This window comes from Vanacampus margaritifer, chromosome 10 (genome assembly GCF_051991255.1).
Source record: "Vanacampus margaritifer isolate UIUO_Vmar chromosome 10, RoL_Vmar_1.0, whole genome shotgun sequence".
Classification (NCBI taxonomy): Eukaryota; Metazoa; Chordata; class Actinopteri; order Syngnathiformes; family Syngnathidae; genus Vanacampus; species Vanacampus margaritifer.
Window position 1 is genome coordinate 23339665 of NC_135441.1, and position 25800 is coordinate 23365464.

Sequence of the window (25800 nt, forward strand, 5' to 3'; positions counted from 1 at the left end):
ATAATTTACTTGTCAGGAACACTTAAATTTTAGCGAAGGTTGCGTGACACTGCTCCTCTGGACTGCGATTGAAAATGACAATTCCTCTATTAGTATTTTCCATTTTCATTTGTGACCGATTATCCTGTTCAGGGAACAGATAAGGCTGAATCTTTGAACCTCCCTATGTCACAATTTGTTAATATAATATTTTTTTCACAAATCTCTACTATTGGTCAGTCCACACATGAGGGTGTCATTTTGACTAATTATTGACCAACCTAAAGTGTTGAAAATGTTTTTCTCTTTTTGACGATGGATTGAGTAAACAATGGTTTTGGGGGTCTCCTGGAATATGAGGTTAACTATCTAATCTTGGATAAGAACACGTTAAAGTAGCAAAATCAAGTTGGTTTTAGCATCTGATGGATTTCACAGGGCTGTTTTGCTAATAGTTCCACAGCCAACTTTTCTTGGTAGCTATTTGTCAGAATCGGCAAAAAAAGATATGACGTTCATATAAAGTCATTGAGAAGGATGACCTTGATGATCCTGAAGGACGACGGTAGCATTTAGGTTAAGAGCCTTAAAAAAATAAATTACAGGACTGAACTGTTGTTGTTCTTGAACGAACCCCTGTCAATAGAAGCAGCCTTGCTCCCTAGAGGATGTACCCAATTCATCTGTGATGTTTGACCTGTACGGGGTCACGGGTAGCCTGAAACTTCCCCGGGCTGACTGAGTGAAGTGACAGCTGAAGAAAATCTATAACATTTGTAATCCTCTGCCCTTTCCTCCTGTGACCCGAGGACATGGACCTTACAGGTCTGTGCTGATAACGCTATAACTTGTTCAACACGTTTTGCCTCCAGTTACGATATTGTACATGTAGAGGTCGAACAACCTTCATTCTTAAAAGTGACATGAGACCTTAGCACATCTCAAGAGGTTTAACTTTTAGTGTTTTGCTTTTCTTTGGCGGTGCCACACGGCGGATACCAATGACTGCAGGAAGGATATATGATGTGTACCATTTTTTTTAATATACAGTGGGTGACTTCTTTTGACATGCATCTGAAAGCTAAGGTTAAAAATTAAAACTTACCTTGAGCAATTATTTTTCCCCAATTCCCTGTATACTACCCTGTATCAAGCTTTAGGGTAATTTCTCAACAAATATATATAAAAGAACCACTCTATTAACCCAGCAACAAAATGTTTGAAGCAAACAACAAAATATCACTCCAGTTTTTCATGGAAAATGCGCATTATTATTGTTTCTATTTTTTTTTTTTTTATTAACTAATTCACTGCCATTGACAGCTAAATAAAAAATTGTATTGGACATTTAGAACAGTGATTAATTGTGAGTTAACTATTGAAGTCATGCAATTGATTACAATTTAAAAAAAAAAGTAAATCGCCTGATGCAATTTTCAATTTTTAAGCAAAAATTAGGGGCGTCAGGCGATTACAATTTGCAATTGTAATTAATCGCATGACTTCACTAATGATTAATCACAAATTTTATTCCTGTTCTAAATGTACAATAAAAAAAAATTAGGTTTTCATGCTCTTGTTAACAAAAGTGGGAGAAAAAAAAAAGTTAAACTAATAGAAATAGTTCAAATGAATCTTTGACGTCTATAGCCGTCAACGGCAGTAAATGAGTTAATCAAGGGCCTCTCAGAGTGTGGTCACCAGTTAACCATCCCTGAAATAGAATGGTAAAACGAAGGGCTTTTCTATAGAGTCTGGGACTCACATGAACTGGAACATTATACACGAATATCGTATGATGTGATACGTTTTTTGGAGAAACCATAAATACAATTTTATTTTTCCTGCTGGTTTGGTACGAGCTAACGAAATTGAGTCACCGTGTATTGCTACCAAGACATTCATTTTCCGAAAACCCCAGTGTTTCCAAAATAACAGCCCATCTCACGGTATCTATTTAGATGGTAAATGAATACATTTGTAAAAAAAATAGACGGATCCCGGTAGCCATGCATGACTATAAGTCTTTATTAAGCAGCAACAAATAAAGTGCTGTCAGGGCAGCATTTCCATCAAAAGCATAAATGCCTCGGGGAATGTTGCGAATCAGAGAACAGCAGTATCTATCATTTATTTGTGTACAACGGCAGCCTTACTGCAAGCTTGAATGCAAGCGAGCAGACATCTAGCAGCATGTCAGTATCATTATCCATTATGCGAGAATACGGAGGAGTGCAGAATGTCGAGGTTTGTGAGGCAGTCATTATTCATACGCAACAACTTTAAATCATTAAGCTTGCCGCATGTCAGGACATATCCATCACTGCTTGATGTGAACGGCGCCTTCTTGAGCACAACAGCCCCTCGCGGGAATATTACGGACCTAAAGATTTACCAACAGTGGTAGAAGATAAATATTTATGGAGCGATAAAGATAGAGGGTCTACTGCTCTATATTGTAAAAGCAAGAAGGGCGATTAAGATAATTTGATGCTTTTAGCTAAACACGTTCTTCACCACGGAAAGCTCACAAAATGACAGATATGAGAATAAACAATGGCCTGGTGATAAAAGCCCGATCAGCCACTAACGGCTATTTCCACTTTTGCTTGATGTTCCAGTGACTGCCTACTTTTGCAATTACAGTATGTTAGCAGCTTCTCAAACAAAATGGGCTCTCATTTGTAAAAACCCAGTTTCAAATCCCTCCTCTATCACATTCATTTTTATTAAAGAGTTCTCTGAAATATGTCCTCTTTCTACTGATATGGAATCTTGATATATAAAACTGTGAGAAAGTAAAGAAATATGGCCCCTGACATAAACCAGACTGGCGATAACTAAGTTGAGTTAAGGTTTTACCTTCAGTGAGAAATTGGCAGTCCATCTAAAAAATTAGGCGGGGGGGGATGAGCAGATGGAGAATCACATTAGAGGACTGTTTCAGAAGCAAAGAGAACTGTGACAACTTGACTTCACAAAACTATGATCGATGAGACGTAGACAGGGGAGGTGTTGACGATAAAAGAAAACATGGGTAAAGTGTCAATCATATTGGGGACTGTGGCACCAAGAGTTGGAGTATCGCGCAAGCATAGATGGTTGGTGATCAGATTTCGACCACCGGCGTACAGTGAACTAGTTTGCACAGCCACTTGATTTATATTTGCGTATGACTTAGAAGGGCTTTTAAATTAAGATATTTACTGTAATGTCTAGCCCATTTTGGCGAGTGCTAAAGCACCCCTAAAGTATATCCAAGAACCGCATCTGTAAAGTCTTAAGATTGTATTTGCTTTGTCCCTTATATCAAGCTGGAGAAGTATTAAAGCAATGCAGTATAGGCTAGTACAGTATGGAGGACCAAAAGTGCCAAGATTAAATAAATGAATATACCATGAAATAAATGTGTCACGGGTTAATTTCCGAAAGGGGAAAACATTTCAGTGAGGTGTTTTTATTTACACCGACACCGCATTAAAAATGTGGAAGCAAATATTTACAGTGCAAAACCAATTCCAACAATATTTACAAGTTAGTCTTTTTTTTTTTTCCATAACTTACTGTTGTAGCCAGTCACTCATCATCATCCCACTTGGCTGAGCACCCCTTACAAATGAATTTAGATCCTTTAAATACTCCTAGCCCCTCCTTCCGGGCAAACCATTTAGGCAATCATGAGGTATAATACCAAAAAGTTAACCACAAATAACTAAGGCATGTAAATAAATATATTAATATATTAACCATAACAAAAATCCTCCAATCACAAATCCATAACTTAATCTCTCTCTCAAAAAAAACCTCATTAAATAATAAACCAAACTACTTTTGTGGTATAGTCCATAGCCATGTGACTCTTCAAGCGCGGCAAAAACGCTATTTAAGTGGTGAGTCCGGAAGTGCTTCGGTTTGGTCCAGTGTTTATTGTCCAACGACCCAGCAGAATGCAGGTGAGCGTTTGCGGTGCGTGTCATGCGTCGCTGTCCTGTGTGCACCCCCAGCACCAACGACGAGGGAAAAGGAATGAGTCCAGGCGGCAGGTAAGCAGTTTGTGAAAGTGTCGAATTACGGGAGGAATTTGTGTTTGACGGAGCTCGTCTCCGCGGAAACGAGGAGCGAGCAGCGCGCGCACGCGTGGGCTGCTCCTCTCAGCTCGACGGCAGCGCGCGCCAGCCTGGGAGTGGCGGACAGTCACAGGCGCTGCGTCACAAAATGTGTCATTAATTAATTCAATTACCTATGATTATTTGTAAATATATATATGATTATTTCCCTATTTAATTCATTATTTCATGGTCACTGTGTAGCGGAGTTTCATGATTTTTTTTTGTATCTGTCAAATTCACCCGTTAAAGTTTGGTGGGCGGGTCCCAACACCTGATTGGTCACCCTGCTCACCAAGTCAAGGCAAATCAATTTCAGAACAATAAATTGAGGCAGAGTGAGTAGCTAGTAAACACAATTCGATAGGCTGGGTGGCGCTATTGACCTGGAAGTCACTTTTTTTTTTTTGCATTTCCTGTGGTCATGTGACCCCGCCCTGTAAAAGGAAGTAGGAAGTACAGTGCCACTCGCTTTTGTGTTGGAATTGATTCCTGAGGGGACAACAAGTCTTATTGAGCCAAGGCTGCCACGGCTCCATACACGCATGCTATTTATTCTCGTGAAGTTCATGAGGAACCATTATATATATATATATATATATATATATATATATATATATATATATATATATATATATATACCTGTCAGCAGCTCAGAAATTATTTTAAACACCCTTGGCTGGCGTTAGTTTTTATATGTATATATATATATATATATATATATATATATGTATATATATGTGTGTAATTTGATTAATGACACATTTATTTAATTATTGGTTTATTTAATTCCATATTTATTTAATAAATGACACATTTAATTATTTCATGACACATTTATTTAATTATTTATTGGTGTATCCATTTATTAATTTGTTTGCACTTTTGGTCCTCCATAGTACAGTAGCCCCAGTTTGCCCCAAAGATTGTTTGATTCACTGGATATATCTCAAATATACTCACTGAGTCACGGTGAGTGAGTAACCTAACCTTATTTGAACAAGGATATGTGTAAAATTTCTTAACTTCTGCCACTTAATATCAAACACGTTATTGTCATTACCAGCCCTAATTTTTGCTGCATTTAATGTTAGGTCACCATTTATGTTGTTAGGTGAATTGATTGACCTTTTTTCTAGCTAGGAATTGTTACAGATTAGAAAGTATTGTCCTTTTTGAATGAAAGAAACAGACTTTTTGCATGCTAATGTAATACTGGCGAGCCCCTAATACCCGACAAAAAGGTCAGCACCTCTGAACATTGGAGCCTACGCCATGACCTCACTAAGGTTTGTATAGGTTAGAGATAGACCGTTTTGTACATGAATCAGAATAGTCTTACAAAATAGAACAAGAGACAAGTCGTAAATAGGGGGGAGCACTAGGTTAAGGGTGTAGAATATCCACTTGAGTGCATAACATTACCAGTGGTAAATACAACTAAAGTCTTTTATAAACACAATGAGTTTAATTTTGTCTCAAGTCGTAAAAATGCTCTGCTTTTATTAGATTGTTTCAAGGAAGCCATTTTAAGTATAACATGATTCAACTTGATCACAAACGTTCCTGCTGTTGCCCTTGGCTATTAGGGCATAAAACGATTTAAGAAGAATATTTAGCTAGCTGAGTTTGATTGCTTAAAACGTTTTCCATCAGGCAGTTTTAAATGCATAGGATCTCAAAGACAAAACAGTCTTTTTGTAGATTAGATTGTGGGATCATTCTATCAGATTGAATTCATGTATGAAACGAGCACATAATTATAGCCCTCTACAGTATGTAGTGACACAAATTTTATATTAGGAGGGATCCAACCTACTTCCACGTAAGCCAGCGTTTGAAGCAAAAATAAATACATAAACACATTTCTAACAGAAAGATATGCAATATAGCGCCGAAAAATAATCAGGACAACTGAATTTGCGAAAAACAGTTTTACAATGTATCGCTACATAAATTCTCAGTCTTAGCATATTTACAGCAGTTATCTTCAAACAACGTATCTAGAAGCAAATCTCTGAATTTCCTTTGTGTGTATGTAGTCGATTTAGCAAAGCAGTACGAGAGTCGCACTTCTACGATATGCACTATGCTGAAGCAGAATGAGTCGATAAAGACTAACGCCAGCCAAGGGTGTTAAAATAATTTCTGAGCTGCTGACAGGTCCATGAAAAGACAGAGAAGCAGCTCGCGGGAGATGCGGTGACATAGAGTCTAATCTGTGAGAAGGCACGAGCCATTTACGCTGATTTGCTGCGGCGGACCCCAGGCACTTCAACAGACGAGGTACCGGTCGAGTTGTTTAAAGGCTGGTTTGAGAATTTTAAAAGGAGGACCGGCATTCACTCCGTCGTCAGGCAATGGCGAGGCAGTGAGCGCAGATGTAAAATCAGCAGAGGATAACATCAAAACTTTTGGCGAAATGATAGCAGCTGAAGGATCCATCTAGCAAGTCTTCAGCTGTGACAAGACACGGCTCACAAACCCATAAAAAAAAAAAGGGTTGAAATCTAGACTTTCCCATTCAGTGAAAAGGGTAGAAATCGATTCAATTTCCCTTCCATTCTATCATGAGACATAATTTGAGCTACAAGTGATTTGAGACACAGAGCTGCCAACCAATACAACGGTTATTCGGGATTAGCCCAAAATCCCCAATGGCTACCACACCCCTGACTAGTATTAAGTATGACAGCAATGACACAGTGCAGTGTCATAGCGTTTATTTTATGATAAATAAAGTTGTCATTGTTGGTCATAATAATAATCTGATGATGAATAATTCATTTTGTGCCGCTGCTCTTGATCATCGTCTCTGATAGCTTCAAGTATTTTTTTGGCTAACATCTGACTGCTAGCTTGCACTGCAGTGGAGTGGAGTTAGCATTACGTCACCAGAGGCACCGGTGTCAAACACAGTAGCTTACAATTGTATACCAGTTATTTTTTGCTCAATTTCAACCTTTTGAACAGCTTGAGGAACAGGATCCATCTATGATTTTATGTTGTTTATTTTTTTTTAAATATCCATAACAGACAGGGTTATGTCCATACCGAGGTAGGGTTGAGTAACAAAAGGCGGACAATCCGTAACGGTTGGCTCCTCTTGAGATACGGGCATGGTCACGGAATGAATTAAAGTCAAGGTACCACTATATATTTACTTTATAATGTGACAGGTTTATCGTCCCAGAAAGATTTCCATTTATTAACAGTGAAAGTGTGTGCGGGTGTGGGGGCGACAAGCCTGTTGGAAATAATAGAGAAGTTAATGGGTAACATAATAGCATGGGCTGTCAATGTGAAGGAAGACAGAATAACTCATTGATGCAGGAAATGAAAACTCACAACGAAACAGAGAGTGATTCGATCATTAATCAATTTCACCTGTTGTGTGCGCGTGCTGTATCGAGACAGTGTACAAAAGGAGCCAAAGACGAGTCATCCGTCCATCCGCCGGTCCTGAACTCGTGCTGAGTGAGATATCGGCAGCTCTCCGTTAACTTCACACATGGTCAAAATCAAGATAGCATCTGCCCTTTTCTTCTGACCGGCAATAATCAAAGTCAAAGTGTGTATCTGCCATTCACAGTGATTGAATAGTGCTGTCTAGACTAAGCCAATACTCCCGTGTGGTCAATAATGAAGGCGGCGTGTGAGACAGTGGGGTCATCTATTCTTATTTCCAAATCAAGGGCAATGGAATCACTCATTAAATTGACTAACCAAGTTGAACGAGCGTTGCTTTTCTATGGACTTTTTGCTTGTGGCCTATTGAAAAGTAATGTTGCCTTCTTTACTTTTTAAATGGGAACAAATGATTCTATTGAGTTCCTTTTGCAACTCTTGATATATGTAAGTGAAGAAGTAAGTATAAAGTAAATAAGCCTTACCCTCGTTGAGAAATGTCTAGTTTAAATAGTAATAAAGAAAACGCAGGAGTTATTTGTTTTCAACAGCCTAACATTGCCCTTTTTACTTTTGTATAGGAATAAATAATTGCATGCGATTACATTTGTAGCTCTTCTGGAAATATTCAACAACATTTAGTGTTTATATATATATATTAGGGGTGTTAGAAAACATCGATTCGGCAATATATCGCGATATTACAGCGCGCAATTCTCGAATCCATTTGATATGCGGCCGAAACGATTTTTAAACATCAATTTTTTTACGGGAATATTCAACAAAACGTCTTACTTAGGGTTAGGATTCACACATTAAGCATGGAAGAATGTTATTTATTTTATTTCAGTGTTGTTCAAACATGAAACAGACTGCAACCTGTTAAATGCAGTGGCTCAAAGTTATAAGCCTGAAGTACATTTTCATACAAATCTTACAGTGTACACGTACAAGTTTGCTGATTAGTATTTTCTACATTTTAGTAAAAAATAAAAATCGCAATAATAAATTTATAGATTTGCATCGGGATTAATCGGTATCGAATCGAATTGTGACCTATGAATCGTGATACGAATCGAATCGCCAGGTACTAGGCAATTCATACCCCTAATATATATATATGTATATATATATATATATATATATATATATCCTACTATAACCACTGTGTTCAAGTTGCCAAGTGTTACCTGAGTGGTACCAAGAAAAAAAAAAACTTTTTTTTTTTACCCCCAGCCGTTCGTTCCTGTTGCCGACACTAACACAATGCTGTGTTTTCCCCTCACACTGCCCTCATAGAGCTGCACTGTAATGAACAGCTAGCAGCCCTGTGAGGGAGAACAAATTACCCAATGACAAGACATTATTTCTCCAAGGGTGGTGGTGCCATTTACTGACAAAAAGTTGACTTTATAACAAATGTTAGGTAGCGAAGCTAATCAAATGTGCCAACTAGATGTTAATGTTTGTGACAATAAAACTAGCTATGGTGCGGTTTTCATTTAGAAAATCAGCAGGATATCCAAGACTTGCTCCAATCCGCTACATGTAACACAACATAGAAAACAGTATCCGGTAGTTTGGTAGAGGACAAAGAGCCCAATAAACTTGGAGTTAAAATGCACTACTTGCCTTGTCGGATTTATTGGTCCCCTCTACGGTCAATGTCAAGGTACATATAGACAAACAATAGACCGCAACCCAATGTCAGGGCACATATGAAGAAACAACAGACTCCCCCTTCTTGCTCAAAGTCAACTGGGGAAAGGTGCAATGACCCTGAATAGGATGAGCTGTAGAAAATGGAGAGATGCGTTATAATTAATTGGTGGATCCAAATGTGATCGTTGTTGATTGGCAGCTGTTTAATCAAATGGTATTTCAAAATTCAATGGTAATGATGGATATATTGCCTACATAATTATGATTTCAAAATATGTGCATTTATTATTGGATTTAATGATCAACATCAATGCTACTCGATTATTTTATTTACTTATTATTTATTTTAGCATTTTTGTTAATCATGAATTCATCATGATAATCTAGTGAAAATCTAGTTAATCCTGTGATATATTCACAAATCAGACCTTGACAGACAGCAGAAATCGTCCGTCCGTCCGTCCATCTTCTTCCGCTTATCCGGGGTCGGGTCGCGGGGGCAGCAGCTTTAGCAGGGAAGCCCAGACTTCCCTCTCCCCAGCCACTTCAGCCAGCTCATCCGACGGGACCCCAAGGCGTTCCCAGGACAGCCGAGAGACATAGTCTCTCCAGCGTGTCCTGGGTCGTCCCCGGGGCCTCCTGCCGGTAGGACATGCCCGGAACACCTCCCCAGGGAGGCGTCCAGGAGGCATCCGAACCAGATGCCCGAGCCACCTCAACTGGTTCCTCTCAACGGCAGAAATCGGAGGAAAAAAAAAACATCTTTAATTGAAATATCTTAATTTATGAGGCATCATAAAAAAATGTTAATATTTTAGCTGTATTTTTTTCATATCTTGAAAAGTTGCATAATTCAAAATGTTATTTAATATTAGTTTCCATACACTTGTTCAACACCATAACGTAATATGGTTGTCAAAATAATTTTTTTTATATATATGCTGAGGGCCGCTAGAAAACTGTCGCCAGGCCGTAGTTTGGACATTTTTCCACATATTTACATTTCACAATTTGATGATGCCATGTAGAACTTTTGTGATCAAAAGTTGAAATTACATTTTGGCCATTTGTACAAAATACGAAGCAATCAACTTCAGAATCACATGCAAAAATATCACATGAACAAAAAAAACAACAAATACAGACACATACATGCGCATACATGCACACCAGAACTATTCAATGAAAATGCTGGTGGCATAAACAAATGCAGCACACAAAAAAAGTAGAGTGAAGAGTAAATGTGCATACATGAAAAGAGGACGGTGACTGTGTTTGACAGAGGGGGGAGAATTTGTGTGTTTGTGTGTAAGTGTGTACCTGCTCCAAATGCAAGGATATTCTAAGGTCACGAGGCTTGCAGATATTTTTCCCCACTTTCACTTGGAGCTAAAGACACTCCTTTGACGCACACACAGAAGAAGCCTTGATGCTGCAGAGGTAGTTTAATCCAGCGGACCTCGACAAATAGGACACACTAGAAGAGGGGGGGCAGAAGAAAATTGTGAGAGAGGATCTTAAAAGAAGAGTGAGATGGAAAGTAAACACTAACAGTAAAGGGGTGAGTTATGTAAGGAAGGCTAGTGAACGAAATGGCAGATTAGAAAAGACAAGAGAACAACAATGCATGTTGTTGTGGGAATGACTATCAGATCAGATCAGGAAATGGATTATAATTTTACTGGAACAATTAAATGCATGTTAGCTTTCAGTGTCAAGACACTTTTCAAAGCTTTTTCTTTTCCTGATCCTTGGAAAAAAAAACAATTATTGCTGTCAATAACGACTAATAAATACTTCAACTGTGATACATTTTTTTTCAGTCCTACCGCCCAACCCTTTGTTATGGTCTATTTAAATAATTGATTTAACATATGAAAATATAGAAGACATTTTGTTGTTGTTGTTTTTTAACATACTGTAAGAATTTGTGGTGTTTTAGGATTAATGTCTACAAGCAACTAATATCAATTATAATATATTGTTTTGAATATTGAAATGAATCGTATTGAGTTGAAAATCGTGTCGCTCCCAAACTTTATGCTCTGAAAGATATCGTTTTTCAAACGAGATACGTATCGAATCGGCCGCATGTCAGTGATTCCCATCCCTAATAATTATAGTGTTTATATTTTTTAAATTGGTATTAATATTTTTAAATGCTTGTACATTTTCTTGTTTCTCGTTTGAATGATCTTGATTTCAATTATTGCCAAAATATTCGTGGTAATTTTTTCCATAACTGAGCAGCCCTAAAGACTGTAATTATAATACATTGTTTTTTTTAAAATATAAAATATGCGTGTCAGTGACTGAAACAAGAAACTTAATGTATTTAGCATACAGTTATACTTACAGTATATTTATTTCTTGAGTATCTATTCCAAGAAAAGTAACAAATGCAGTATATTGAGATATTGATATTTTGTCACACCTGTACTATAGTACGGTCAGCTTGTTTCCTTGACCTATTTCCTATTGGCCCATTAATCCAACCTGAACGTGTTGTATATCAGTGGTGTTATTTAGCAATTATCAATACATCTCCTAACTTTTTTTTTTTTTCTTTCTTTATTTCTTTCTTTTTTTTTTCTCCTAACTTTCTACCAGTGCCAAACTATGGACGTTGGAAGAATGCAGAACAAATTGGTTAAATGTCCCTTTCTGCCATTCTTGACATTATTAAAAACATTGTAACCGTATCGCCAACATGCCGGATGAAGTGCTTTTAAAGTCAGACATGTTCTGCGCTAATTCCCATGGATTTCTCTGTCCCTCTCGCTTTCTCAGTCTGCCTCCGGCTACTTTTTCTCCCATCACTCAGCACTCTTCTCTCTCCAGTCCATCGCTCAACCTTCTCTCGCTCTGTCTCTCTGTTCTCTCTCTCCCCGTAGTGGTCGGTAATTATAGTGGTCGGGGCCATTCTATTACACCCTGGGGAGGGAGACGTATTCAAAGGCTGCCTAAGATCAAAATGAAAACCAATTAGCGCTGGGGCTCTGTCCTTTCATAATACAAGGGAGGGCGAGCAAGAGCTTATTGGCCGGCCTGCGTCTTCTTCTCGGTGCGGAAAGTGATTGCAAGCAGAGCAGGGTTGGACTGGGGTTAATGTGGAAAATCTGGGAAGGCATTTGGGAGCTTTGTCTGGTATCACAGGAGAGGTGTTTGTTTAGCGTTATGTATACTGAAAATGCCAATGCCCTATTTCTTAGCTTTATTGTCAAACGCTATTTTAATACATCATGTCGGTTTGCTGAAACAGGGTAATCTCTTAATATAAACACGTGGGTAAATGTTTGCGTGCCTGTTGTATTTACAGTACAGACATCATAAGCCCGTTATTTAATAATACTACATGGGGGTTGCATCAGAACCAAATATGAAGTCGAGACAGTTGTAACTGCACCACTTAACTCATTCACTCCCATTGACGGCTATAGACGTTAAAAATTCATTTGAACTATTTCTATTAGTTTCACATTTTTTCCCACTTTTATTAACAAGAGTATGAAAACCTAGAAAAAAATGATTGTACATTTAGAACAGATATAAAATTTGTGATGAATCATGAAGTCATGCGATTAATTACGATTTTAAAAAATGATAAAATTGTTTAATTAATTAACTCTCGATTAATCACAAATTTGATATCTGTTCTAAATGTACAATAAAGCAATTCTAGGTTTTCATACTCTTGTTACCAAAAGTGGGAAAAAAAATGTTAAACTAATAGAAATAGTTCAGTGAGTGAGTTAATGTTGCTCTTTGAAAGCAAAATAACAGTAAAAATACTAGTGTGTCAGGCAATTAAAATGTCTCATTGTAAGTAATCACATGACTTCTATAGTTAACTCATGATTAATCACAAATCTGTTGTAAATGTACAATAAAATGTAGTTTTCATGCTATTTTTAACATAAAAGTGGAAAAAATGTTAAACTAATAGAATACAATAATTTCATAATAATGTGGAGAAAATTGAGGTAAAATTAAAAGATGTACTGTACTGTAAAAAAAAAAAAACCAGTGTGATATTGATTTGTGTTTTCTGCCACTAGATGGCATAATTGCATTTGTAAGATGTTGGTAACAACTCAGTGCATTTTTCTTTTCATATTAGGAGCTATCTAATCTTTAGAATAAAGTAACTTGTAAAAATCTGTGAAAATACAACTTGAACCCCAGTCTCTACAAATATATGCAATATTATAAAATTTATTACCGCAAAATTTTGACGTTAAGACTGGAATTCCCCCAGTAGGCCTCTACAGGCTTTCCAAGTAAGGAGTGGTTATTAATCGCGCGTTATTTTTTTCTTAGTGACGTTAAAGAAGCCTTAAATAAACTCAACATTAACGCACTGATTTTGACACCCCTAAAGAACACGTTTTTTTTTTGTTTTTTTTTTCATCATGGAAGTTAATGAAGTATTGTATTGGACTGTTCCTTCCTGCTCTCTTTGACCCATCAGGGATAGCTGATAGAAAGACATGATTTATTCGGAGATCTTTTATTACAGTCTCCTCTGTTCCCCTGGCTTTACAAAAATCAATAGTTCAGAGGTTCGAAAGCCACAGTCGTGATCAGCCAGTCTGCTCTGCCCCACTTAACTTCTGTAGTATGACCCGGGACCTGAAGTCAGGACTCTTTCCAGTTCCAGATGAGAAATGGGCACGCCTGCTTTTCTCTTTTGGGTTCAGTGGTTCAGCCCTGAAGGTCACTGTGATCGATGTAAGTAATTTGTTCCATGCTGACTGTGTCTTTCAGTCAATATTCAAATCCACACAGTGCAAAGAGGATGCAGGGAGAAGGACACCTGATATTTGTTAGTACAATAATTCCGCGTCAAAGTGTATTGACCCATTTTTTTTCCTTCAAAAATGCAATTATGTAACTATTTCCAATTGTATTATGAAACATCAGTACCGGCTTGTTTGCAAATATACAGAACAGTAGACTGGGCTCCTCCCATGTTCAGATGTGAAAAAGGCTGCCATTCTGCTGGGCTAGTGCAAAATGGGTCAATGTCTGACATTATCACCCAGGTCAAACCAGAAGGAAGCGATTTCAAAGGAATCCCCTTTTTTTTTTAAGTACTTGCTCTACAGCAGCAAAACCTTTGCCCTCCTCTTCTTCGCTGGCATTATATTTTGCTGTTCGTTTCTCCAAGTTTTCGCTCATGGTCCAACATTCTTTAAGTTTAATTTATTACTTGACCGCGCTCCTAACCCAAGACACTAGTACTGTATCTCAAATCATCTTTCTCCATCAAAATGAATGGAAATGTCATTAAACCGTTTCACCCCCCCCCAAAAAAAAAAACTGAATGTGCTTTTTAATATGAAAAATAGCATTCTATAATGTTACTCTTTATAAAAACATTTAGTAATTATATAATCAAGTAGAATTAATCAGTTTGTGTCACACTTTCTACTTAACAATTCTACTGCTCATTCTGGTGTATGTGGGGCTATTAGACATAAATATGGATATACACAGTACTGTAGATTCAGCTCCTCTTTTAGCTTCTCAGTACAATAGGAATATTAGTCATTAAAGAGGATAAAGAATATCTGCGCTTTTGGATTGTTCCATTATCTGTCTAGATATGGTGCTGTTTGTGTTAAAATAGTCGTTGCTTAAAGGGTGACACCAGTCACCACCACAGAAATGCTAATTGTTAGCCTATTGAGTTTTCATTTGTTTGTTAGCATCAAGGTAGCGGAGGGTGAGGAAATAAACAGAAAAACTCTGGAGCAAGTCATAAGTCTGATCTCAAGGTCCCACTGTACTTTATTTTTTTTAACTGAAAGGATTTTTTTTAAAGCAAATTAAGAATGATGATTTTATTGACTTTCAAATTCACTTTCATTTAGTGCATCATTCATTCATAGTTAGCAAATAATTGATTTGAATGCGACAACCTCCTCAGCCGTAAAGGTGTTTTCGGATTTTTAAAGAAAAAGACATTGATGCCGAAATGAAGAAACTGATTGAACTGAGACCAAATTAAACCCGGCCTGACCATTAGGGAGATTGAGTCATTTGTCTTGTGTTGCCTTTACTGTCCCACAGGCGTGCTGCAAATCAATCTACAGCTCAAGTGGTCAGTGTTGCTTTCACAGGCAATAATGATTGATTCGAACAAAAAACAAAAAAAAACATCTGTGATGAGCTGCGAGGTGAAAACAATCGAGGTGTCATGATTCATGACTCACAGGAAATATTCTAACTGAAACTATGAGATGATTCACCACAAAATTTTAACATAATTAATCCAGTGTGACCTTGTGTTCTTACTGAGATAAAGTAAAAAGTAGGAAGCTGTAGCAAAGGGGCTTCTCAGTCAATTTCATCCCTGATGAGTCACACTCAGCAGTTTTGTGAATGTCAAGAAAAACAGGAGCATAAAATAAAGCAGAAGCTTCCCACAGCCCTAATGAGGACACGCCGTTATAGAAAATGGATGGCAGTTGCAACAGAAATTGCTCATTGAAGCAAAGACAACCACCTCGGTACTCAATTCTCCCAAAAAAAAAACAACATTTCAGACTTTGCCCATCACTCACAAACCACCATCAATGCGGCAATAATTTCTCAGCTGTACTCGTGCAACGGGGGCGCCTAGCAACAATCCTGGAAAGGCTTCAGTATGTCCGCAACTCCGCTGCCAGAGTTGCCACCTGGTCAAAGAACCTGGCAGCAAATCGCCCCCACCCTCATGCACACTCACTGGCATTCCATCAAGTTGCGGATTGTCTTCAAACTTCTCCCCGTGAATCCTTCCAGTCGGTTCAGGTTTTTCCACAAATAGCCCAAATGACATGTTTTTCTACAAAACCGTTTCAAGGCATCCTTCATGTCGTACTTTCAGTAAATGTGAACTGAGTTCACTGCCATTGAAAAGCCAAGCCAGTTAAGTTTATTCTTTATTTAACTGCATCTTCATACTTGAATTGCTACTGCATTACAGACTAAATAACATTTAATGTGTCTCTCTCTTTACCTAAATAAAATAAGTGAGATGTGAAATGATGGATGCTCAAAGCAGGAAATCTGTTGCGGCTTTGCCTGTAAAATGCAGCAGTTAAGGTTGCTAGGCAACTAGATTGCATTTTGTGAGGCCAAAGGATGGGAAAAAGCTGAATAAGGTGAATCGTAAATTCTGCCATAGGCTAAAGCTTCTTCGGTCTTTAATACCAAATAGTACGGTACTCATGCGAAATGTTGTCAATCAAACACAATTTTTAATCAATTGCTACTTGCTATATGAAAGCAGGATGTGTTTTGGAGTAAAAATTAATTAATTATACACTATATTGGTTCAGTTTTTAAGTTAGTCAGACACAGTGAAGTAGCTGAACTCTGTAACTGCAATAAATGACCTGAAATGTATTCATATGTGACCTACTAAATTACCTCAAGATTTGAAATACAGACGCTCCCCAACTTACGAACGAGTTACGTTCCGAGCGATTGTTCGTAAGGTGAATTTGTTCGTAAGTTGCTTCAGTGCTATATTTTGTATTATAATTTATGTTTAAAGAGAATACGTACAGTACTGTACTACGTATGTTAGAGAGAGAGAGCGAGAGACACACACAGTATGTACATGTACGTAATAAGATAAATAAAATGAAGTTTAACTTACTTTTGGAAGATGTACTCGATGCTTAAGGATTTGATGGAGGAGGAGGAGGAGGAAGAGGAGGATTTTATATCATGAGAGGTTCTTCGTCGTCGCTAGAATGGGCTTCAAAAGTTACTTCCTCCTCCGTAACTTCAATGTAGGAAGAAGTTGAGGGTCGCGGAGAAGAAGATGAGGGTTGATGAGTATCTTCCTTGGAGGATTTACTAGAAACTGGCCGAAAGAAGCGATCTAACGACGATTGCACAGTTTTCTTCTTTTTTCATCATAAATGATGCGGTAGGTAGCACTGTATGGCATCATTCAATTGATTTGCAACCTTTGTGCAACGTTCAATATTTGGGTCTTGCTGCTCGAAGAGTGCGATGGCTTCTTCATGGGGACAGGCGTTTCTTCCTCCTCCTCCTCGACACGTTGCTGAGTCTGGGTGAGCTCTCACAGCGCCAAGCGTCGGTATTAGCGGCGGAAAGAAGCACTACAGTACTCGGAAAAAGGTGCGCAATACAAAATCTAACTTACAGCATCTCTTTCCGAACATCTTTTGACATGCGCGCAGACATGTTCGTATGTACCGTTGTTCGTAACACGAATGTTCGTAAGTAGGGGAGCGTCTGTAAGCAGTTTCGCATCGCAGTTTGTCAAAATTAGCTTTTTTGTGGCTCATTACTAAAGATTTTCCGATCAACCGACACGGTCACCTGGGAAGTGGAAGCAAATAGTCAGTATGGTGCCGTTACCGATGCTGGCCCAATTTCATGAATAGATACGATGAAATCAACTCAATCTTCTTTTAGAAAATGATGAAAAGTCACACATCCTCTGTTTTCCGCTGTTCAGTTACTATCAAGGCGAGTTCTGTGCTACTTTCGCCACACCAGCTAGCTAGCAGTGAGCTTCGTCTAGCTAGCTAGCGCAGCTAAACACGTCATGGAATGGATCCTAAATTAGTTCTTGGTTTGACCAGTAGACTTAGACTACCACTGATAATTAGAAACATAGTTAAAAATGTGTGATAGTTACTATGCGCAGGATTTGGCCTTGAATGAGTTGGCTCTTGTGGACTTTTCACGTAGCTGGCTCAGAGTTTGTGAGCATTCATGTACGTCCTTGAGCAATACTGCATGTTGGTGTATATGCGAACGAGTATTTCTAGTGCCTCCACTGACATCCAATTTTTTCCCCTCCATCTGTCCAGTTACTATGTGAGAAAGGAGTGCATATCCATCCATCCATCCATCCATTTTCTTGGCCGCTTTTCCTCACTAGGGTCGCGGAGGAGTGCATAATTTATCCTATTTAGCAAATGATGTTGTTTCTGTCAAAAGTATTGTAATAAACCATGAACCGCCCTGTACTCGGAAATTAGGGCACTCATTTTTCTTTCTTTTAGTTGTGAGACGTATGTTCTGAAAATGGGCCAGCCTTGTGTGCTGCTGTACAATATTATTTTAATATTTAGTTGTAGCTCTATAATATTGAGCTGCTTTGCTTGCAATGATAATGAATATTTATCTCCAAAGGGTTTCACGGATGAGCTTGTTTGTTTGGGAGCAGATTTTTTTTTCTTTCTGGAAGTTTTAGCCTAGTCATCACTTTGGCAAAGGATCATCTTTCCTCAAAACTTGGTCCTAGTTTCTCTTTGAGTCAAATTTCATTCTGGCCTTCCTTCTACCCTCTCTACTTGCTATGCAAGCAATGGCGTCATTTCAGTCATTGGTGTGCCAACTTCATCCGCAAGTGCACATCTTGCTGTTCCCTATAAATATACTTTGCGCGTGATGATCTCCTGCATGGACTTCAAAGGCAGTTAGGCTGCACTGTGTGCTCGGTCCTGTACATAAAAAGGTCACCTCGTGTACACACCTCACCACTTTGGCCGACTACTCACACAAACACCTTCTAATTTAGTTGTCATGTTGGCAAAGATCGGCAAACATTGGTAATCATTTATTTATTTTTCCTTGTTGGATATATTGAGTTTTCTAGCTCAGCTTTGCTAGACCAACAGTCCCCCTTTCTCCATTTGCACCTCAGTGATCCTTAGGGCACATTTGCTAATTGGCTAGTGCTACTAATTACCAAAAGGCATAAGCCTTTTCAGGTGTATCTACACACACACACACATTCACCATCCATAAATGTCTCCAAATGCCCCGCCCCTCCCCAAACAACCACATGCTTTAAAATCATTACCTGCCAATAATGAATTAGAGGATAACTGCTGGAAACAATTCAACCACATCACATCTTTTAGGTAGGGAGGGAGGGGGAGAGAGAGAAATTGGGGGGAGGGGGAGAGAGAGGGAGAGAGGGAGAGAGGGGGGAGAGAGAGAAATTGGGGGAGAGAGGGTGGAGGGGGAGAGAGAGAGAGAGAAATTGGGGGCAGGGAGAGAGAGAGAGAAATTGGGGTAGAGAGAGAGAGGGGGAGGGGGAGAGGGAGGGAGAGAGGGTGGAGGGGGAGAGAGAGAGAGAGAAATTGGGGGAGAGAGGGTGGAGGGGGAGAGAGAGAGGGAAATTGGGGGAGAGAGTGGGAGAGAGAGAGAGGGGGAGAGAGGAGGGAGGGAGAGAGAGAGAAATTGGGGGGAGGGGGAGAGAGAATTGGGGGAGAGAGGGGGAGAGAGAGAGAGAAAAATTGGGGGGAGGGGGAGAGAGAGGGGAAGAGAGAGAGAAATTGGGGGAAAGAGTGGGAGAGAGAGGGAGGGAGGGAGAGAGAGAAATTGGGCGGAGGGGGAGAGAGGGTGGAGGGGGAGAGAGAGGGAGAGAGAGAGAAATTGGGGGAGAGAGGGTGGAGGGGGAGAGATAGAATTTGGGGGGAGAGGGAGAGAGGGTGGAGGGGGAGAGAGAGAGAGAAATTGGGGAGAGAGGGGGAGGGGGGAGAGGGTGGAGAGAGAGAGAGAGAGAGAGAGGAGAGAGAGAGAGAGAGAGAGAGACCGGAGAGAGAGAGAGAGAGAGAGAGAGAGAGAGAGAGAGACGAGAGAGATGAGAGCGAGAGAGAGCGCGAGCGCTCGAGATGAGACTCGAGGAGACGGAGACCGAGACGACGTCGAGACGATCTCTGAGCTCCCGCGAGAGAGGCCGTCCGGTGACCCCGAGGACGAGAGAGACAGAGAGAGAGAGAGCAGAATTGGAGGAAGGCCACTGATGCTGTAGGCCAACATTCTGAGAGGGTCTCACAAGTGCGACGCACACCAACCCAATCATCAGTGGGCTTTTCACTAGTGTTTTTACCGTTTTTTTGGATACCGATTCCGATACCCAGCTTTGCCGTATCAGCCGATGTCGATACCATACCGACACCTACGTTTTTATTTTTTTCTCAACATGAAAAAGCTGTCCTGCTATTGATCCAGAGCATTCAAGGGCCAATAGGATATCTTTGCTCGCATGCACTGAACAATGTCACACGTGAGTGAAAGTTGCGCACGAGAAAGACACAAGATGCTGCATCCAAAGTCCTATATTAGCGTCGGAATTAATGGTATCGGCATGTTACTCGTTAGTACTCACTGCATTAAAATTGTGATATCGGTATCGGGGCCCTCTGCCGATATCGGTATCGGAACAACACTACTTTTCACCGCTGTCAATTTAAAGAAAAAAAAACCTGTTTGAGTTTGAATTTTATGCTGATGACAATTGGCAAATTGATTCCAAAATTGCAGTCAAATTCTTTCTCTCTTTTTTTTTTTTAAGCATGTCAAGTTTTTTTTTCTACAGCGTACCCACCAACTGAGTAAAGTTGCACTGATTAGCTGTAGTAAGACTGACTTTTTGTGTGCAGCTCCCAATAGGTCGAAAGTATCAATGATATCTAATGATATCGTTAATTTGCGTTATAGAGGACAACTGAGCTCAGTTTTGGATTCCGCTCTCAAAAAATGAGTTAAAAAAAAAGCAGTCAGACATAACTCAACAAAAATTGTGTTCCCCAGTTATGGCAAGGTTTCATATGAATTAAGGTAAACTCTGGTTTCTCATTATTTGACAATGATTTAGCCGTCTGCCGTCTGCCCCCGGCTTTTGCCGCTAAGTGATTAGACCTGTGTTTCCATCAATATTATGTGTCTGAGGAAAAAAATGAAACCATCTCCCTGTGGCACAATGAAGCTCTTTGTTAAACGTAAGACCTTTTGGGGACGGGATCATTAACGTTTTACAAATCCAATCAATACAAACGTGTTGTTGGCTCTGTAGCTGTTATTGAGTCTTTAGCGCATACGCACACCCATTTTGTGTTGAACAAATTGAACTTTGCGCCACGTTTGTCGTGAAAATTGCAAAGAACCTATTTACGAAAAAGTAGGCAACAAGGGTGGAGATCGATGATATTAAAAAGTTGCTCAACTTCCGCGCCAAGCAAATCAGCAGAAGTAACAAGTGGCTGCTTTCATGCATTCAAAAGGGATTTAACTGGATTGCCCGGGAAAAGCGCCACTGACAAAACCACCCATCATTATAAAGTTTGTTAACAGAAAGCACAATGTTGCCCTCTTGAAACGAGAAAAAACTATAAAAGCACCAAAATGAAACCTTTATGAACATTCACTCACTAAATGCAATGCTGAGACAGCTCCCCCTCCCCTCCCACCCCCTCAAAAAGCACAGTTTCTGAGAAAGCCAGGGGAAAATAATGAACACATTGACGACCAGCTATGAAATGTTCATAAACTTAAACAGGCCACAAGAGGAGGTTGTGATTATCAGGAGAATGAATGAACTGGATTACGAGGTAACAACCTTCAACACACAACCATGACACAAAAACGGCACAACTCATTCATCTTCATTTGGAAACTATGCTATGAACTCAACTGAATAAATGATCATTGCACTTTTGCATTCATTAAATACGTTTCGTAGCAATGAAAATAGAAAATACACATGGACAATATTTTTTACAACGATTGCTTTCACTACAGTAATGAACAATTCCAACAGAGCATTACGTCAGAGCTAGCCATCAATTCTCAATTTTAACAGCAGGAGTTTCACTTCCAACTTCTTCAACATTATTTTATATTCACAGGCACCGTCACAATCATTTATTCATCTTCATCAAAAACAAACAAGGAAACGGGTAACCAAACCCAGAAAACAGGTGAGCCGTGATTGGTCGTTACCCATCTCCTCAACACGCGTGAGAGATGTTATCTTCAGTCGAAAGCAAGTGGGAAAATATGTTTTTAAAGGTATTAATTGTACTTGAAAAAAATGAAGTTAATCAAGTTAATTCTGGACAAAATATGAACTTTTTACTGCTGAAAATGGCTAAATAAGTCAAGTATCCATAAAAAAAAAACTGTGTCCACAAATATACTTTAATACACTCATTCAATCCCAAAAATGCATTAATATGTTTTAAATACTTTGTCCTACACTCCCAAAAAACGTATTTATCCGTTTAAAAAAAAATAAAAAAATTATGCTAGAGCATACTGAAGGCTTTGATGCAGCTTCTGACCTGAAGAGATCCCTTTCCACAAAAAAACGGCCAGCAGGTGGCAGCAGAGTATAAGAGATCAGCCAGGGCCATGTTGCAACAAGCTCTTTTTGCCAGTGTTTTCAACAGATTTGTGAATAATGATGAAACTTAGCTATATTCTCATGATAATTGCTGCAAAACAGAAACTGATAGAAATATACTTTTTTCCTAATCAAAGAAGAGAATCTAAACTTTCCTTTGGTAGGTTCAATGTTTTTATAACAATAAAACACAATATTCTGCGGGCCTTGCAAAATCAGTCAAAATGTAGTAAAACGTCCGGGAGCGAAAGGGGTTGCTTCAGTGAAAATGGCTTTAAAGTAGCCGTTGTATTATGTACATATTTTTACTCATAGGTGCAGCACTTCACTACACTACACTTGTCAATTAGTGTGCCGATGTGTTCACAGGGCGCAAGCATTTGACACATCGTTAAACACAACACTAACCAAGTTAACCATTTCACACTTGAGATGAGATGCATTCAAAGACCCAACTAGTATGCAAGCAGTAACAATTTAATTAGAAGAATTATTAATTAGTAGAACACATACAGTAGTCCTTTCACTTCATGCTAACATTAGCGTCGATTCCTGTTTGCCATCCAACTTTGTTACTTGACTTCTCTTATTTCAATGAGAAATGTTGTCATCTCTTTTTAAACAGAGGCATGTGATTTAATCAAAGTGTATGAACTCAGGCTGACATATCCAGCCTTCATTTCTGTAACGTGGTAAACATTTCCTCATGAACACTCTCCATAGCTAATACCAGACAGTATATTATCAGATATGATTCAGATGTCACCAATTGGCGGGATTAAATATGGTCACCCCTACGCTGTAGTGTTACTTTGGGATTTATAATGGCAGCAGAGGACGGACTGAATCGCATTATTCACAAGCCTTGAAGACAGTTTTTGTGAAAACCTCGAAAGAGAGGTCTGTGCAGAAATTCAAAATGGGGATTCATTTTGTTCGGTGAGCAAATTGTCTTTTTTCCGCTCGCCGCGCTGCTTTTGCCACTCATCTTTCTCATATTACCCCCGCGCCTCCAATCTGCATGTGAATTGCATATCAGTAGCTAACAGAGACAGTCAAGTGTGAGGCCCAAAGCATATTGAGATAGCCTGTTGGAAGTCATTTTGAATTATATATTTATTATTACTGGCATCAGTGTAGAGGGGAACAGCGTGAAAGAGAGTTGAATGCGCGGAGAAAGGAGAATAAAAGGAAAATATGTTGATGAGAAAGAGAGCTGGAGTGACCCCGCGAGATGCTAAAATGTGAGCGTGTTAAACTGCAGCCAGGTTTCAGACCAGTTTAATGTATGTGGATGTAGCCAGGTTGAATGTATGCATAAAAAACATGATAAAATTGCATATATATATATATATATGTGTGTTTTTATTTCCATTTATATTTATTTTTTTGTATTTAATTTTTTAAATTATATTTTTTACATCTGTTTTTATTTTCACTTTTATTCGTTTATTTAGTCATTTATTTATTTTAAATTTTGGCAGTTTTGGTCCTCCATATCCAGCCGTCCTGTGCTTCAGCTGGTATCTGACTGAGCAACTAATTCTTGTGAATGTAGCGAATCTGTGGTTTTCGTCAGGATTCTTAAAAGGCTGCAAAGATGTTCACAAACATTTTTTTCCTGTTGCAATGAAATTTGAAATGTGTTCCCAAAGAAATTTCAACCAGCTTCCTGGGACACTATACAGTATTCGAAATGGAAAATTAGAAGCGTTGAGTTGAGCCTTCGCGGAAGGATCACAGGAACTAGTGCGCAAAATTTCAAGCAATTCAGGTCAAGACGAGAATTATAGGAGGCTGCCCGAGATTGGCAAAACTGGTTTCAATGCACAGAATGTTTATAGTTTATAGAAGGTAGGGATGTGACAATAATGGTGATATCACGATAATAAAACTGTCATTATATCGTCGTCGTCATGTCACGATGTTAAAAAAAGTCAGGTTGATTTTCATTTGTGCAGTTCTAGCACCCTCTGGTGGCTAGTATTTAAATGCAGCTTAATTTTTACAACGCATGTATTGGCCTTTCTATGTTTAAAATCCACGCTCATGGTCAGATGAAGGAGAACGTAATATGCTTAACTTAATAATCAGGTAAAATGACAAAATTTTACGTCTCTTAAGTCACAAAGTCCTGCAAATGATGCAGAATGTCAAATAAAACATTTTACATAGCAGGGTTCGCTCCTCCTTGGTCTCGATTTAGCTATCGCAGGGAACTGATTATCGCAAATGCTATGGACTAGAATCAAGTTGACGGGTAAAGCTCATTTCAAACCGATTGTACGCAGTCTGTTTAAAGCCGCGTTCCCTTTGTTCTGTGAGCTTTCTCCTTGATCCGTGGGGAGTGTTGGAAGGAATTGTATGTATGGAGCATGTGTGGGAAACAGATAGAGAGATTGGGAAGAAAAGGTAAATGCAAGGCAAATAATGAAGGAGAATATCCGCATGAAGGTATGGAAGTTGAGAGCGGCGATAACAAGAGATGGGAAAATTCCATCAAGTAAATCCAATCCATTTTGGATCTGACAAGGCTCTACATCCCAATACTATTTTGAGAAAAACACAAGGGAGGAAGCAATGGCATAGAAACTGAGGTTGATATGAGACCAAGAGCCAGCATGTTTTTTTTTTTTTGTGGGTGTGCACCAAAGTGTGACAGTCAAGACAATTTGGTATATCCAGAAAAAAAGAGACGCGTGAAGAAGTACAATATTGCAAATATGGCTTTGAATTTAGAATCCTGAGGTTAACTTTAAATCGCTTCCCCCCACTGTCTGCACGCCGCACTTTTTTTTGTCAGTGGAAAGAGATAAGCCGGAGCTTTTCTGCTGTTCTGCTCTTCATTTCACATTCAGAAAACCACTGAATCTCAAAGCACGAGGGCTGTGACCTTGAAGCGCATTGAGCTCAGCGGAGCAAGTATTAGAGTGCGGTGATAATATGAGTTTGTCCCCAGTGGGCACCCCGTGGGACTTGCAAACCACAAGTGCGTGTTGTGGCGGCGGCGGCGGCGGGGCTTATGAAACGTCGTGTATTGTCCCAACGAGTGACAGCAGTGGCGAGCCAGGTGATGACGGCTTTGTTGTGAAATCCACAGAAACAAATCGGGTACGGGGTGTTACAGGAACTTTTTTTTTTTGGGCTGGATTTACACTGCATGCTTCAAGTGGCACAATTCCGATTTTGGCATCAAAGGGACAATTAGGGTACGCTCCATAACAGCATAAGATATGCGGAGGGATGTGATTGCTTCAGATTGGAAACAAGCCTCTTCCAAATGCAGAACAATACTATTACTGTATACAGAAAAACACATTTTTAAAGTTAACACAGAAACATTTGTGAGAGATTAATGACAAGTGTGCCATCTAGTAGTCGACAGTGGAATTGCATACGTAAAAAAAAGTTAAAACCAAAATTGTAAAAAATTAATAAATAACAAATGTTACTATAAAAAAAAAAAAATTACCA

The 25800-nt window shown here is 39.1% G+C and overlaps 1 long non-coding RNA gene across 1 annotated transcript in view; it reads left to right on the forward strand.

Moving 5' to 3' along the window:
- The first annotated feature begins 3882 nt into the window (after positions 1-3882).
- The window catches only part of LOC144059481 (uncharacterized), an 88731-nt gene continuing 66813 nt past the window's right edge, over positions 3883-25800 (forward strand). Inside the window, exon 1 of the long non-coding RNA XR_013295670.1 lies at positions 3883-4022. This is a non-coding gene — a long non-coding RNA (uncharacterized LOC144059481). The remainder of the gene's footprint in view (positions 4023-25800) is intronic.